The 17,831-nt window shown below is 47.0% G+C and overlaps 1 long non-coding RNA gene across 1 annotated transcript in view; it reads right to left on the minus strand.

Moving 5' to 3' along the window:
• The window catches only part of LOC127307405 (uncharacterized), a 151,089-nt gene that overhangs the window by 57,783 nt on the left and 75,475 nt on the right, over positions 1-17,831 (minus strand). The window lies entirely within an intron of this gene.

Raw genomic sequence — 17,831 nt, forward strand, 5'->3', positions numbered from 1 at the left:
TCAACTATAGTAAGGGGGTTCTAAGCTCTAGTTTCATTTGCATAAAGCCAGTTTTATTTCATAAACACTTTAATAATCAAAGCCTCTTCATTTGCTTAACTAACTCAAGTGGGAACATTAGTGTCATTCCCACAGCTCAGTTGTGATTCAAAGTCAAAGTCACCTTTCAATTCAAATCACAAGTCACCATTCATATTTTTAGAAAAGTTCTGATGACGGAACAGTATGGCCTTTCCAACTGTCCATAACCGCGGACGCGGCTATTCGAATAGGTTTAACTCTGCAGAGGTTGTACACTTGTGCCACAACAATTGCAATAGTTCGTCAGGTAATCGGCCCTGATTTATCGTACGCAGTACGCGAACTACCAATCCTAACCTTTCATTTACATACTCTAGTATAGGCACCTCTCCCCATGAGCTTGGCCTCCCAGTGAAGACACGCGGTCAGCCTGGGAACTGCACAGGGCTTGGGCCGGACATTCACCTCATTTCACGTCATTTCACATCATTCCTTTTGTAGAGGCAGCCTCCAGCATAACCCCGATGACGCTTGTTCAGAGGGAACCCATACTAAAATACATAAGTTTCCAGCTAAGCCTTACCCAGATTCAGGTATTGTGGGGGTACTTGTAAAATTGGAATGGTATCGCATTCGAACCCAACCATCAGTGTTTTTGGTAAAATTCACCAAGTCATTCACCAGTCATATTCACCTTCAAAATCTTTCAATAGAATGACACATCATTCCAAGGTTTTCAAAGTCATTTCAATTCACAAGTTTCCAACTAGAGTAGTCACTTTTAATATTGAGCACTAGCAACTAGTCATGAGGGGTGCTAAGTATCTTGGAGCTTGCTAGGCTAAGTGTGATGCTCTTGTACTACTCTATAATTCAACCAAGTGGATCATAAACCAAAAAGTAACTTTGATAAATAAAATCAAGTAAAGCTTGTAAAGTAAAAACTTGGGATAGGTTCATAAAGTAAAATGTAATGGTGCCTTGCTCTTGTAGAGCTTTGCACTTTGCAAGAATATAAACTTGCAACCAAAATAGTTTGCATTAGTCTAGCTTGCATTGGTAAAAGCTTGCCATAATATAGCTTGCCATAGTATAGCTTGCCTTGATTGGTGATGTGATCAAAGTTCTCTTGCTCTTCCTCTTGGTAGAAGACCTCTTCCTCTTGATAGTCTCCGGTACTATCGTCTATACACGAATACGAGGATACAATCACCAAACAACACTTAAGTAGTCTTAATTAGCCTTATTGGCTCACACAAAGGCTCTAGCATCACTACTTATCATTTATCCTCAAATTATGCTAGGGTTTCTTTATTTAACATTAGGAAAATAATTTCCTCTCATTGAAAATTGGAAGTAGGGTTTATCTTTGGTTTGGAGAAATAATTTCCTCTCATTGTATTCTTCTTAAGATTTAATTTCTCTTATGAATAATATATGACCTAGGTTGACCAAAGTCAACCTCTTCATACTTATCATTTGAGAAAAATGATTTAAATGAGGTTCCATACCTCATGCAATTTAATACTCACATGGTAGTGATTTAATGCCACCAAATAATTCAATATGAGATTATTAGACCATGGTCACTACCTCATGTTGAATTACTTGAGAACAAGATTTAAATGAGAGGAATACCTCTCATATGATTTAACACATAGTTGTAACTAATTTAGTAAAAACTACTATTGAGGTGATTCAATATTCTCAAATAACCAGGGATGATCCCATGTTGACCAAGGTCAACACTTCACACTTAGTATTTGAGAAAAGGGATTTAAATGAGATTCATCATCTCATGTGATTTAAATAACCCCGGGCAAAGGTAAATACTATTTAGATTTAAAAATCTACAAGTGGGCAAGTATGAGCCTAAGCATTTAAAGGTCAACACATTACTTCATATCACTTGTGAGAATGATCTAAATGAGGTGCTACCCTCATAGATTTAAATTCTAAAATCTGGATATAGTTTAAATGGGCTAGTATTGACTACATAGCCAATATTTTGATTCTAACCCATGATCATGTAAAGAACATATATCATGTTTTTCCATAGTAAATTAGAGTTTGTTAAATGTGAATTATTGCAATTGGATTCACTTCAAAATTCAAAGTGGTTGATTTTTAAGATTTATTTGAGTGCAGAAAAGTATCTGTTTTGTTATTTTTTCTATTCAAAAACTACACGACATATGAGGTTGAATCCAGTGGGGTTAGTTAGAGCAAATCATAAGCTTTCCAGAACATTTTGATTGGCTAAAATTAGGTTTGTATATTTTGAACTATTCAATTTATAGCACTGACCAGAATTGAATAACTGCTGAAATGAATTAATACAGGATTTAAAGTGTTGGGCTGCGCGGGAAACAGATGGGCCTAAATGGTTTGAATAAAGGAACTGGCCCAGTAACGGTTCGGGCCTGCTGACATAAGGTCCCACCTGTCAGCGACTTTACTTCACCGAAGCGGTACCTGTCAAGGTTGGCCGTCGGATTAGAAGTGAATCGTGCGGTTGAGGGGGGTCTTCTTCTCCGGCGAGAGGAGGGCGTGCTGGCGGCGGAGGTTGGGGGTCAGGGAGCGTCCTGGGCCGCCGGCGGTTGAGGCAGAGGTGCGAGGCGTCATTGGCGAGGACGTAGAGGCTCCTGGTACAGCGGCGAGGCTCGGGGCGGCTCCAGTCGAGGTAGAGGGTCCACGGGCTCCGGCGGGAACGAGCCTTCGATTGGGGCGGCTCCGGCGAGATGGGGTTCAATTGGGTGGTCGAGGAGGGGCAGTGATGAGAGGGGAAGAGATTGGTGTGAGAGAGGAGTGCTCTGGTGGCCTCTATTTATAGTGGCGCGTGAGTGTTGTGGGTGCCCGTGGAGGTTGTCCATGGCGCCGGCGTTCTGAGGCGCGAAGGGTCAAGCTATGATGCGCGGCGTGTAGGCGACTGCTAGGCGGTGCTAGCGCGCTTGAAGGGACGGCCAGGGGAGGACAAGGGCGTGCGGTATCATTGCCGTCCTTGCGGTACCGGCGCGGCAGAGGTGCGATCATGGCGACGTTGCCAGTGTTCCCGCATGCTGATGAGGATGTCTAGGAGGACGCAGGAGTGTAGGCGCGTGCGTGTGCAAAGGGAGAAGGCGAGGGATGGGCGAGAGCGTGCTGGCGAGTAGTTGCACTGCGGCGTCCAGTGTCGTGCCAGGGCGCGCTCACCGCGTGCCTGGCACGGTTCTGGCGCGTCTGGGCGCGCGCGTTCTGGACACATGTGTGTGTTTCTTTGCGTAGGGCTGGTACAGGCGTGCTTAGGGGAGTACATAGAAGCTTGATGACATGGTGAAAGTGAGAGGGGAAGGCCAGAGAGAGGAGTGGCAAGCATGGCCGGCATGGTGCACGGTATTGCTTAGTTTAGGTTTTCTCCACGCTTTAATCGACGGTGCAAGGACATGGCTTGATGCAGGGGTTGCAGAGGGTGGTGATCATCACGAGTTGAAAGGGGTTTAGGCCAAAATCCTCTGGATAATAGCATGTAACATGAAACAAAGATGCTGCCTGCCATGTGTTTGACAAAATGGCCGCAAGAACATTTTTATGGAATTTTGGAAATCTTTTTGGTGAATCTCATTCTTATATTTAATGTGATGGAAAGGTGGTGGTGGTGTTCATTTTGGTGAAGTTTTGTGAGATTTCAAAATTGGTATGATCTTCCCATAATTTCAACATCACCACTTGTCAAAACTCTACTGGTCAACCTAGTCAACTTCAGCAGTGATGGTCAACATGAAAGTTGTTGACCTTGACATGGTCTTGGATGACATGGTCATAGTTGACCAAGTTTGGTTGAAGAAAATTCAAAGCCAGAGGGGTAAAGAGGGGATCATGTTAAAAATCACACAAATGACCATCATCACATGTGAGATGGTTTTGAGATTTCCTTTGATTTGATTTTTGTTTCTTTGATGCAATTGTGTTTGTTTATCATATATAAGTATTCTACAAGCAAGAGATCAAGCAATGGTGGCCTTGGTTGAAGATTTGCAAATTTGGCTAAGTGTATGTGAGTGAGTTTTGGGGATTTTCTCACTATTTGGTTTCTCTTCAATTGAGTTGACTTTTGTTGACTCTAATGTGGTTCTTATTAGTTTAGAAACATTTTAAGACCATTGAAACAAATTCAAAGGGTCTTGTTCAAAGATTTGCAAATTTGGCCATAACACATAAGAGATGAGGTGTCAAGTTTTACTAAACTTGTAAAGGGTTCACCTTGCTTTACTTGGACATGGGTTAGGGTCAATTTAGTGTTATATGAAGTTTAGAAATGGTTTCCCATCATTTGGTCAAGGTATAAAGTCATAGGGCAAAAATTGGGTATTATGGCTATGTGTCACATATGCCTCTATGCATATGTTGCATTTGTGTTTTACTTTGACTTCGCTTGACCCAAATGGTGTTGTTGAGTGTTGAAATGGTATATAGGAGTGATCCCACCATTCACAACATGTATTAGGGTCAAGGTTCTTAAATTCACAAATTTGCTATTTTACTCTCATATGCCTCTATGGCATTTTTAGTTTCTTTTTATTTTCTTTGAAAACCACTTGGATTTGGTTTAATAAGTACTAGGTAAGGTGTATGAAGGTTTTCCAAACCTCTAAGCAAAGTAGAAAAGCTTAGGGTAAAGATTTATAAAAATAGCCATAGGCACATATGTCTTTTTCTTATTTAATTTCCTTTTATTTTATTTTAGCTAGGAGGGTGAAAAGAGGGGTGAGGTTTAGGGTTTAAGATTATTTCAAACTACTATAACAAGCAATCATAGCAATAGCACAAGAATTAAGCAAGATCACTATGGATCATACTTAATTTATAAAAGTTTTTGTTGGTTCCAAAATTTGGAACTAGGGAAATTAATTTGTTTTGTTTTGAAATTTTGGGACGTTACAAACCCTTCCCCCTTAAACAAATCTCGTCCCGAGATTTTAAGAAAAGTTAGGTTCCTAAAAGAGATTGTGCATTTTATTAACAAGAAGACATACTTGGCATGTTCTGGGGTGCTTCCTGGGCTTCATTGGCAGTCATGTGGTAGAGGCGACCGTTGTTGTTGTTCTGGTTCCTTCTACCTGCGAAGCGACGCTGTTGCTGAGCAGGGGCAGCGGTATTGGCGGCAATCCTGGCAAGCTTTTTGGGGCATTCATTGGAGAAGTGACCCACAATTCCACATTCATAGCAGTTGACGGTGGACTTGTCTTTGGGGATTACGGGGGTAGCCTTGCTTCCAGTCCTTGGGGCAGTAGTGGTGTTGTTGTTGTTTCCATTGTTGTTGCTGTTGTTGGGGTGGTTGATGTTGTTGTGGCTGTTGTTGTTGTTGTTGCCTCCGGGCTTCGGGGGTCCTCCGTTGTTGTTGGTGTAGTTGGGGCGATAACTCTGAGCAGGGGGTTTGTTGTATCTTGGGGTGAATCCTCCAGAGGAGTTGTTGCGGTACTTCTGGGTATGGTGGGGTCCATTCTGGTTCATCATCCTTCGCTTGCGGTTCTCATTGGCCTGATGCAGCTTTCCTTCCATCTGTATGGCTGAGTCCACGAGGGCTTCTAAGTCAGTGAACGGAATGTTCACTAACACAGTCTGCATTTCGTCGTGTAGTCCGTTCAGAAATCTTTCCTTTCCCTTCTCATTGGTGTCGGTCTCATCCGGGGCGTACCTTGACAGAGTGAGAAACCTGTCGCGGTATTCCACCACGGACATTCTTCCTTGCTTGAGTTCATGGAACTCGTCTCTCATCTTCTTGATCAGTCCTTGGGGCACATGGTATTTGCTGAATTTCAGCTTGAAGTCTTCCCATGTCATCATCTGTCCCGCATTCATTGCACGGGCACTTGTCCACCAGGCTCTGGCAGGTCCTGACAGATAGTGGGTGGCAAACAGTACTTTTTCTGCGACTTCAACTCCCGCAACTTCAAGGTTGTTCTCCATGGTCTGGAGCCAGTCATCAGCATCAAGGGGCTCTTCAGTCTTGTTGAATATCGGAGGGTTGGTGTGCTGAAAGTTCTTCAGCTTCGATCCAGGGTGATCGTGGTTTCCGTGGCCTTGATTGTTCTGAGCTATCTGTTGCAGTGCGGTAATGTTGGCTTGGCGTTCAGCTCTCTCGACTTCTCGGTCTGCCATCATCGTCTGCAGCAGTTGCATCATGGCATCCTGGGTGGCGTTGCGGGTTGGTGGGGCCATCTAAACATTGATGTAGATGATAAGATAAGAGGGAAATTTCTATGGTTTGTTTTGTTAAGTTTAAAAAGTTCATAATATTGAAAACTTGAGTAGTGTTGCGGGGGTAAAACCAACAACACTTTTTCATTCATACCAAGCATCACATATTACAAACCTAACACACCGGTGGTTTGAAGAACCATTCATCGCTCTACGATACAAGGGGGATCCTGATACAACTCACACCTACTTAAGTGCTGGGGTGATACTACTCTTCAGGGTGGATTCTTCGTCTTCACGGGTAATGTGCTTGGCGAGAGGCGAGGGCGTTGTCCAAATCCCTGCGGGTTTTGTACTTCCTGAAGTCCTGGTGTGCTACATAGGGGTTCATCTCTGTGTGCGGGGGCATGGTCATCGGTCTTCCCATGGGGTCATGTCTTGGGTAGTAGATGAAGCGAGTGTTCTTGATCTTGTCCTCATTTTGTCCGCACAGACGGAAAATTGCTTCCTGCATAGCTCTGCCTAGTCCTTCCTTCCAAGTGTTTCCCATTACAGAAAACCAGATGGTTTCCCATACCGGGGCTCCAAGCTTTCTCCGTAGATCAGTAGAAACTTCCCACCGAGGTGGTTCTCCGGAGTGGTTTTTGAGGGGTATTCCGAAGAACTCGGGATATGGGTGGCCTAGGTATTCCACTAGTTGCTTCAAATCTTTTTCGAACGTTAGTTCTCCTCCGCGACCAAGCTGATAGCACTCCCAATTGTACTCCATCTGTGAAGAATTATGATGAGCAAGTTAGAGAAGTGTGTCAAAATTTTAGGTAATAGTATAAGAAGAATAGAGCATAACTTTCTTATTTGAAAAAGATCTCAATGATAAGAGGGAGAATAAGTTTTTCTTAAATAGTCATTTCATTTGTTTTGAAACTAAAATTTTCAGACGTCCATTCTAACTAGGGTCTCCTAAGGTCAACAATGGCTCTGATACCAACTTGTCAACACCCGGATTTTTAAGTCCAGATGCCTATTATGCCATTCCTCGCAATCCCAGGAATATTGTTTTTGCGAGACATAATAGATTGATATCACAACACATCATTCATTACAATGCATAATCGTCTTACAAATAAAGGATCACATGATCCAGTCTCATTACAATAATAGGGGTTCTATTTATTCATTACATAACACATACACTAGTAGGAAAAGCCTCATCAGTGGCGCACGAAAATTCGATTCTGTGGCGCATGGAGGGTGCGCCACAGAAACCTCGCCACAAAAATAAGCTTTCTGTGGCGCATCTGGCCGTGCGCCACAGAATTAAGGTTTTTGTGGCGCACTCGGGCCGGTGCGCCACAGAAATAAGTAGTTCTGTGGCGCATGTGATATAGCTGCGCCACAGAAATAGGTGCGCCACAGAATTATTTTTTGGTGCGCCACAGAACTATCTACAGGTATACTCGATTTTGTGCTCCCTGGTGTATTATACAGGTTTTATACTGGTTTTATACATAGTATACAGGTTATATACTGATATAATATAGACAGATATAATATGGACATATATAATCATCACATCATCATCACATTACTTAGAGCCCGATCGAGTTATACATATAGCTCCATACAACTCATAATCCATGCAAATTAAGAAAGTTCTCATCATCTCTAGATACAAACGAAGTGACACCGGCCGCCGCCTACACTAGGATGAAATAGAGTACCGCCGCGACGATGGTGAGCAAGAGCGAGAGCACAAGGAAGGCCTTCATCTTGCTCTTGTTCGCTTGGTGCACCCTCCACTTGGCAACCGCCTCGTGTCTAGTCGGGTACCCTTTGTAGCGATTGCCGCTGAACTTGTGCACTGTTTCTTGCACTCCTCCCACTCCTCGTACACTCCCCGGAACCCGCCCCTCGAACACGACGTAGTACGTCATCTCTATGGACACAAGGCATATTAGTATATAACGCAATGGAAAGAGTTAGAGGGTTCACATGCATACATATTCACAAGAATTAAAGCAAGGAAATAATAATAAACCTAAAAGAAATATAGCATCGGTATCACATAAGTAATATGGTTCAACGATAACGACTACAATAGAAATTGAAGTCCAACAACGACGACCACCGTTTCGAGCAAATTAAGCAAGTTTAGTTTACAACACGGTACAAATTGTCTATCGATTCAAAGTAATGCTAGCTAGGCACACCGGCCTCGGTCAACGAGACGTCTTCTTGAGCGGCTCCGGGAACGTCTTGTACAAGTCCTTCGTCGTCCACGTCCTTCCATCACCCTGCCTATGTAGGCGTTCTTCGATATCCCTCTTAGGCAACGCTACGGCTGCGTGTAAGAGCCCCGATCCGTTGGATACATCTTGTAAGATAATTTCTGAGAGCTTTACTTGGATGCGATGGAAGTCTTCTCTAAGATCATCATCACTGATTTCCCCGACATTTTAATGGGGTCTCGCTTACTAGGTGGCAGAGACATCATCTCTGCATCCTCGACAAACCCTTTAAGGTGATGGAGGACATAGAAGGCCTCCTTAATGCTGCCACTGGCTGCTTGATACAAGGGAAGTTGATCACGTGCTTGAACCCGATCTTTTTAGTGTCCGGCCTGATATATTGCCCATTCTTGTCGAAGGTGCCTCCACTTTTGGAGTAGCCAAGGATAGCCTCATCGAGAACACCCCTTATTCTCGTGTAGTCTTTCTTCGTCGTCGTACTCGACGAGTCGAAATCTTGGGCTAGTGACCACTTTGGATCTAGGATGATGAGTGTGCGATATTTGTCCCTGCTCAACACATGCAATTGAAATGGAATGTTGGAAATGATCGGCAATGGAAGAAATATATAAGAAAGCATAAGTTACGACGGCCGTGAGCGGATGTGTACTTACTCGGGAAAGACAGGCAGAAGAATGGTGTTGCTCTCTTTGTGCATGAGCATGAAGTTCTGGAGGTACCGCACCGCCTTGGTCCGTGTCCTTGAGCCGTCTGGAGCTGGCTATCGCGCATGTAGTAGGGATCCGCTACCGCGATGTGGCGGGGTCTCTCTCTCGTTGATCTTCATCTGAAGATTGATCGCGTATAGGCGCACCAAGTTATAGTCGAGCCGTTTCGAGTGAAATAGATTGAAGACGTCCTCGAACGCTATGAAGAAGATATCCGCGGGGTCTTCATTGACGAAGCTCTGGTCGGACGGCACCTTGACCGAGAACACCGGGTAATTTGGATCCTTTTCTTTAAGAAGGACGCTCTCTTGATAATGAATAGAGTGCTGCAAAGGGAGCATTTGTCCACTTGCGAGGTGTTCCATGTCCGGAGGCAGTATAGGTTTACCAGCCTCATGACACCGGGGCAAGCCATCCGGGGTAGGTGGTACCATGTCGTCGGCCCGGATCCTCTTAGGAGCAGGCTGGCTCGAAGATGCGCCCTTCTTGGGTCCTCTCTTCCTTCCCTTCTTCACCTGACCTACGGGGGGTGCTTGTGGTGCTAATGGTGGTGCTTCGGGTGCTGGTGGTGCTTCGAGGTTGCTGGGGTTGATTTGGGTGGCTCCCCGATGATCGTCTTACGCAGCGTGTTAGGGCTGAAAACGGTAGCAGGCTTGACTTGAGCTGGATTGCCAGCCTCCGGAGGAGTGTCTTGAGAAAGACCCGTGAAGACCAGGCGCTGCTTCGTGACTATAGGGGGACGAGTAAGTTGATCGCCGTGTGTGCGGAAGGCTTGTTCATCCATAGGAGGCATGTACATATCTTGGCTGCAGGCGCCAGTGTTGATGTAGGCATCGATGTCATCATCATCATCTACATCGTTGCCATCAAGTGGCGCCATGTCCTGGACCTTAGGTGGTGGCGGTTGCGATGCCGCCGCTTGGCGTGCGCGTGTCTAGTAGACGGTCGTTGCGGTAGCGCTCCCAACAACTGTTTGTGGCGTCTGGTGGTGACGGCGATCGTCGGTTCCTTCCGGGTGGCGGCGGCAACCGCCGGTTCCTTGAGGGTAGTGGGGCGGCGACCGCCGGTTCCTTCAGGGTAGTGGGGCGGCGACCGCCGTTTCCTTAAGGGTGTCGTCGGCGCCGGCGATCTTGGGCCGGATGATAGGGGAGGTGGCGCCGGTGCTTTTCTTACCACTCGGAAGACCCCCGCACGAATCTGGTTCTTCGGCCATGTCATAAGCCATGAGGTGCAATCCCCAAGGGGGAAAATGTCGCCTTCGTCTGTGCCCGGAGGTTGAAAGGGGGGGAGGGCGTAGCGGTACTCCGGCACTACCATTACCAACTTGACCTTCGCCACGTCTTTCGCCAATGTAGTGCCGTGCATAACGCGGGAAGCCATGACATAGCCGCTAGCAACTTCCACCAACTCGCCGCCGGGCTCCACCGTTTGCGTAAGTATGCATTGTTCATCCCGAGTCGTGGGCGCCATGTTGGGCATCGTGAGATGGCAGTCACGAAAGGCATATATAGTTAAAGAAGATGACGCGAAGGAGTAACTAATGAGTTTACCTCCTTGATGGCGTCGATCTCGGCTCTTGTCGATACAAGGGCGGCGGTTGGGGGCGTCGATGCGACCCGATTGGAGCTGCGGCGGCGGTTGGAGCTGCGGCGGCGTACGGTGGAGCCCCGACGCCGGCGTCGGGTGGAGCGGCACCGTCGGCGACACGTGGAAGCTTGAGTTGCTGCCGCTAATGCTGGGCACATGTATCGGCCCCACTTGACCTCCCGCATTCCAAGCAGCTAACCCCTCCATCAACCCAGGGGGGATGATCTGCCGGATCTTCTCGTCCAATAACTTGTTCATCATCTCCGTGTTCTCCGTAGGCTTTTCGGCCACCAGCTTCTCTAGTGACTCCACCTTCTTCTTCAGCTCCTGAACCTCGGATTTATCCTTTGCCGATGACCTCCTCTCCAGCTTTCTCGTCTTGGCATCCGATCCGTAGTACTCGGATAGCTTCATACTTGTGCCAAAGCCGGACACACGGCCACCCGACGTCGGTGGCTTGTCTAGCTCCCTCTCCTTGTATTTGTTCATCGCCCTGTTGAAAGGCGTGTCCCACGGTTCCGTCGACCCCTGGGACGACGGGCCAGCCTTCGTCAACTCTTCATCCTTCGACAAAGGAACTTAAGGTTAGCCCATTTGGCTTCATTGCCTAATAAGATGAGCGAAATAATATAGAACTATCCTTACCAGGTACTTCTCGAAATCCTTCACGTCTTCGTGATCCGTAATAAATTCCCCGTCTTCCGAGTCTAAGTAGTAGCGGGACCGGACAAAGTTCCTAGCCTGTTCATCCTGGATTTTGTGCCGGGGTTTTCTTTCCCCAGACGTACCATCTCGGCATCCTCCTTGTCCCAAGTGGGCTGTTTTCCTCGGTAACCGCCGCTTCCGCAATGGTGGGTCCCTAAGTTCAAATCCCGCATTTTCTTCCCCCAGGCGGTCCATTTTTTAACATCGTCACTCTCTAAGTAAGACTTGAATGCATTAAAGTCTTGTAAGGAGAGCGACGGTTCTTTGGTACTTATCCTCTCCCAGCTTTCACCGGCGTCGATCTTTTTCTTCAGCCGGTTCTTCCAGTTGCTCAAGGCGGTGCTCATCTTCGTGAGAGCTAAAGAGTCCACCTTCTTATTGAACGGCTCCGGGAACGTGTATCGTTGGTGAAGCTTACGGAGGAGGGATTGGACGATAGCCTCGTTCTCCTTGCTTCTGAGGTCATGAGTTAGGATCGGCACGGTTTCACGGACGATGCACCCTAGTTGCATGCCGTACCCTTTGGCAACCCACGAAGGCTCCATCGGTTGGCCACTTGGGGAGACTACCGTGACAACATCGGTGACGTTGGCGAGCACTTGCGGCCTCCGATCCCTCCTCGCCCTCCTCGCCGTCCTCTTCTTCTTACCCTCCTGAGGGTTGCCGCCGCTATCACCTTCCGTGCGGTTGGCCGCGTTCTCTTCACCGGTCGTCTCTTCACCGGTCTGGGCGGCGTCGTCCCAGGTATCTTCATCGTCGCCGGTGTCGGCGGCGGCCCCCCGGCCCTCTCCCTCGGAGGCAGTGTCCCGGCCCTCTTCCTCATCGTCGGGCGACTCGGCGGCGGCCTTCCGGGGCTGCTCGTAGTCCTCCCAGAAGTCCTTGTTGGCCTCTCTCGCTTCTTCGTTCTGGCTCCTGGGCTTAGAAGTGTTGCCCGACATGTTTATTTTTGCACTTCATTAAAAAGAGGCAACAAGTTAGTACAAAAGTGAACCAAAAAATTCGGCATGACCTTTGCTATTTTTTCTACGTAGGAGTGCCCATTTCTCAACCGAAACGGAAGTTAATCAACGCTTCGGGAGAAATGGGCAACTCAATGAAATCCCTGCAAAAATATCCACCATATACACCATATATCCACCATATACACCATATATCCACCATATCCACCATATCAGTTAGTACTACAAACCAGAAACCTGGAGCACTACAACAAATTAACCTGGAGTACTACAAACCAGAAACCTGGAGCACTACAACACCATATAGTTCCTATTTTTTTTAACCTGGAGCACTACAACAAATTAACCTGAAGCATCTACAATACATCAAACAAAACCTGGAGCATCAGTACAGGAGGCATTATTAACCTAGAGCATCAATACAACAGATATTATTAACCTGGAGCATCTACAACAAATTAACCTGGAGAATCTACAATACATCAAACAAAACCTGGAGCAATCACCTGGAGCACTACAACAAACCTGGAGCATCTTTTTAACCAAGCTGTTAGCATATTTAGTGCAGCCAAGGAAGTAGATAATGACTTAGAAAAATGACTTCAATAGTAGGCAGTAGCATTTCATTCAAAATCAACTAGGCAGTATCATTTCATCATTAGCTTGTTCATTTTTTCATTTGTATTAAAAAACCTATTGCATTGTATTAAAAAACCTACTGCATTGTTCATTTTATTGAACCATGTACATCAACAGAGTAGTAGCAGCTTCATTTTAATTTTCATTTAAACAAACTTCATTCTTTTTCAGAGAGAACTTCAAGAACTTTATTAGCTCTACTGCATTTTCTCAACGAACACAGTTCATATATACTATATATATACTGTATATATTACTGCAACCATCTATGCATTTAATCATGTATTTAATTAGTGGTCATATGTGAACTAAAACCATCTATTTAATCAGTGGCCAAAGGTGAACTAAAACCATCTACATTCAAAACATTACCTAGCAGTAGTAAATTTGTATCTACATTCACTAACTACATTCAAAACCTAAATCAACCAATTCACTAACTACATTCACTAACCAATTTGTATCTGCCAATTCACTAACTACATTCAAAACCTAAATCAACCAATTATTTGTATCTACATTTCTCTGCCAATTCGAATTTAGAAAATGAGCATGAGCTATTGCTAACATAGCATTACCTACCAATAGCTAGCATAGCATTACCCAGCAGTAGCAAATTTAAATCACCAAATTATATCAACTAAATAAACCTACTGCTAGCTACTGCTGCTACTTTATCAACTAATTAAAATTGTCCTAAAATTGTATAATTGTTTACTGCAAAACACAAGAGACCAATTAATTGTTTACTGCAAAACCAATTAGCTCTAGTGCAAGCAATGAATTAAAAAAAACAGCAACCAATGAATTAAAAAAATAGCAAGAACTTTCTACATCTAGCTATGGAGCCCCTGAATTTCATCACATAGAAAGAATATAATGCCATAACCAAGAAATTAGCTACTGTTAGGATCATGGCAATTCTTTGATGGCTTGGATGGCTTGGATCATGGCAATGCAAACAACAAGAACATGAGACAATACAAAATCTGACCAATGTTGCCCTTCTTCTCCGAAATTCGGGCACAAGACAGTGGGGAGGGGGACAAGGGAGTGGGGAGGGGGAGAGGGACTCTCACCGAACGGCGGCGGTGGCAGGGCGCGGTGGTGATGGCGTTGTACGTCCTCCTCCTCTGCGGCGGCGGCTCGGGCTGCGCGTCCTCCTCCTCGATCTGCGGTGGCGGCTCGGGCTTGGGCGTCCTGCTCGGCGGTGGCGTGCCCGTCCTCCTCCTCCTCCTCCTCGGCGGCAGCAGCGCTAGGTGGCGGCGTGGCGGTCCTCCTCCCTCCTCCTCTGCGGCGGCGGCTCGGGCTCGCGCGTCCTCCTCCTCGATCTGCGGTGGCGGCTCGGGCTTGGGCGTCCTGCTCGGCGGTGGCGTGGCCGTCCTCCTCCTCCTCCTCCTCCTCGGCGGCAGCAGCGCTAGGTGGCGGCGCTTGGCGGTGGTGGTGGTTGCAGTGGCGCTAGGGTTGTCGGGGAAGGAAACTGCTGTTGTGAGTGTGGGGAAGAAAGGGTCGATCGATATTTCACCAAGTGTCTAAATTCTGTGGCGCACCCCTCCATGTGCGCCACGTAATTAAGCATTCTGTGGCGCACCAGCTCTGACATGCGCCACAGAATCCCTTAATTCTGTGGCGCACCTAAAGGGGCGTGCGCCACAGAATTTAGGCACTTAGCAAAACAAAATGGTTTACTGCTGTGTACTGACAGTTACTTAGCACTAGCCCAGTGGTTAAGGTCAATGTTAGCCCATTAGTACCCAGGTTCGAACCCTGGCTGCCACACAATTTTTCTTCCTTTTTTCACATTTTAGTTACATTTCAATAAATAACACAACATTATTTAGTAATTAGTAGAGTATTATAAATTAATTGTCTCATACAAACATGTACGTTCTTGTTTCTCTCACACACACATGGATGTACTTGTCTAACACACACTCACACACACATGTGATAGACCAAAAAAAGATCTTCTTCGTCCCGGCTTCGAGCTCTAGCTAGCGTCTCTTCGCAATCTTCTTGCCCTTTCGGTTGTTGGCGGTTGAATACTTTATGCCGGCCACCTTGAGATTTCTTCGCGTGAACGGACAACCTTTAGAGGGTAGGGAGGTCTTCCTTCTTACTTTACTAGTAGTAGGCATGTCGAAGTGCCTGTCGAATTCCTCCTCAATCTTCGGGTCACCGTTCTTGTCCAAGTCTTCCTCGTTGGCGTCTCCTTGCATTCCTATGATGCTCCTCTTGCCCCTCCTGACGACAACACGGCTAGGCCTCGACGGATCGGTGATGAAGAAGCATTGGTCAACTTGGCTACCGAGTACCCATGGCTCATTTTTCGCGGATGCGTTCTTCGATTTTGCATCGGGTATAACCATGGTTGTGAAATATCGGCCTTCTTTTTCGACCTTCTTGGCCCATCTCACACGAAACATTGGCACTGTCTCTCCACAGTAATTGAGCTCCCATATCTCCTCGATCCTTCCAAAAAATCTTTCATTGACATTAGTCTCGTCATCGGCGTATGACAGCATAGTTACTCCTGAGTTTTGATTTTCACTATTTCTGTCCTTCTCCTCGGTGTAGAATCTGTAACCGTTGATGTCGTACCCCTGATAGGTCCTTACGTTATGCGCGGGTCCCTGTGATAAGGTGTATATGAGTTTTTCATCTTCGGTAGAAGGCGTATTTCTCTGTGCTTCAAGCAGTTGTGTTTGCTTGAACCAACGCGTGAAGCTGGAGTTGTGCTCTTTGGTTACGTCTCCCATCTTCCTCGGCCGGCCCATATCGATGTAATTCTGCTCGACCATGCTTTTGTGCTCTTGCACGAAAGGTTCGATCAGTTTTAAGTGTTGTAGCGCGACCCGGTGAGCCCTGTCAAAGTCGTCGCGTCGATTTTCAATGCCGACATGGACTGAGCGGTAGCCCTCGCGGTGACCGACTCCAGCGAGCCTCCCGAGGTGTGTCCTGGGGGGTAGACCAACATGATCCTCGTCGTCCTCGGTGCTTAGATAATTCTGGCAGAAGGAGATGCACTCGTAGGTTAGAAACCCCTTGGCCATGCTTGCGTCTGGACGGGCCCTATTGCGAACGTATCCTTTCATGACACCGTTCTGCCTTTCGAAAGGCATCATGTTGTGGAGGAACGTTGGGCCGAGCTGCTTGATGTCTTCAACGACATGGAGAAGGAGATGGACGCATATATCACAGAATGCAGGCGGGAAGTAAATCTCGAGCTCACATAGTATCACCACGATCTCATCCTGTAGCATCTTGAGCTGCCTCACGCCGATCGACTTCCTGGTGATAACGTCAAAAAAGTTGCATAGGCCAAACAGCGTATCACGGACGTGCTCGTCCATTATGCCTCGGATCGCAACGGGAAGTATCTGCGTCATTAGCACGTGGCAATCGTGAGACTTCATCCCGGTGAACCTCTTCTTCGCTACGTCCAGATATCTGCTTATATTCCCCGAGTAACCGTGAGGAACTTTCACACCTAGGAGGCACCTGAAAAACTGCTCGAGCTCCTCCGGACTCGTTGTGAAGCAGGCAGCGGGAAGCTGCACCGCGTTCTTCTTAGCCCTTTTACGGAGACGTTGAGTCCCTTCCGTCTGATCATCATCATCATCATCATCGTCAGTATCGGGGGCTTGAAGATCTTTCCTGATGCCAAAATGTTTAAGATCGTATCTTGCTTTCGGTCCATCCTTGGACTTTTCTGAGTTGCAAAGAGTGCCAAGCAGACTCTCGGTAACGTTCTTCGTAATGTGCATGACATCAAGGCTGTGGGGCGTTTGGAGGACCTTCCAGTACTCCAAGTCGTGGAAAACAGACCTCGCTTTCCATACACCGAGCAGCGGCTCTGGCTTCGGTCGCTTCTTTCCCGGCGCTGGGCACTCCTTCCAATTTTTCAGAAGATCATCGATTTCTGCGCCGCTCCTCGGGCGTGGGGGTCCATCGGGCTCATCTTTACCATTGAACATATCACCGCGTTTTCTCCACGGGTGATCCAAGCGAAGCCACCTTCGAGCACCTGGGTAGACGGTTTTCGAGGACCCGGGATCCCTTGGTAGTTGTAGATGCGGGGTATCGTCCATGCACTTCACACAGCCGTTGAATCCGTGGCCCACCTGGGCAGATACATATGCGTAACCAGGATAGTCCGTGACCGTCGTGATCAACGCGGCTCTCATATCGAAATAAGTTCTAGTGTAGGCGTCCCACGTACGGGGTGGCGTCTTCCACAACGTGTCTAACTCCTCTTTCAGCAGCCCGAGATACAAATGCATGTCGACGCCTGGTTGTTTCGGCCCCTGAATGAGAATACTCAGGTGTATGTACCTTTGCTTGGTGCACAGCCACGGGGGTAGGTTGTAAGGCCATACAAACACAGGCCAGGTGCTATGCGTGCTACTCTGGTTGCCGAACGGATTGAGTCCATCGGTGCTCATACCCAGCCTGATGTTCCTTGCGTCGCCCCCGAACCTAGGGAAGGCGATGTCCAATGTTTGCCACTGTTCAGCGTCTGAAGGGTGTGTCAGCATATAGCCCATCTCCGGATCTTCTTCGGGCTTCTGCCTTTCCGCGTGCCATTGCATGAGCTTTGCTTCCTTAGGGTCCACGAAATACCGCTGCAGACGGGGAGTGATAGGAAAGTACCATACCACCTTTCGAGGTACCTTCTTGTTCCCAACCTTGTACCGTCCGTGGCCACACACCGGACATGTGGTTCTGTCCTTGTACTCGCACCTATAAATCACACAATCATTAATGCAGGCGTGGTATTTTTCGTG

This window comes from Lolium perenne, chromosome 6, assembly GCF_019359855.2.
Source record: "Lolium perenne isolate Kyuss_39 chromosome 6, Kyuss_2.0, whole genome shotgun sequence".
Classification (NCBI taxonomy): domain Eukaryota; kingdom Viridiplantae; phylum Streptophyta; class Magnoliopsida; order Poales; family Poaceae; genus Lolium; species Lolium perenne.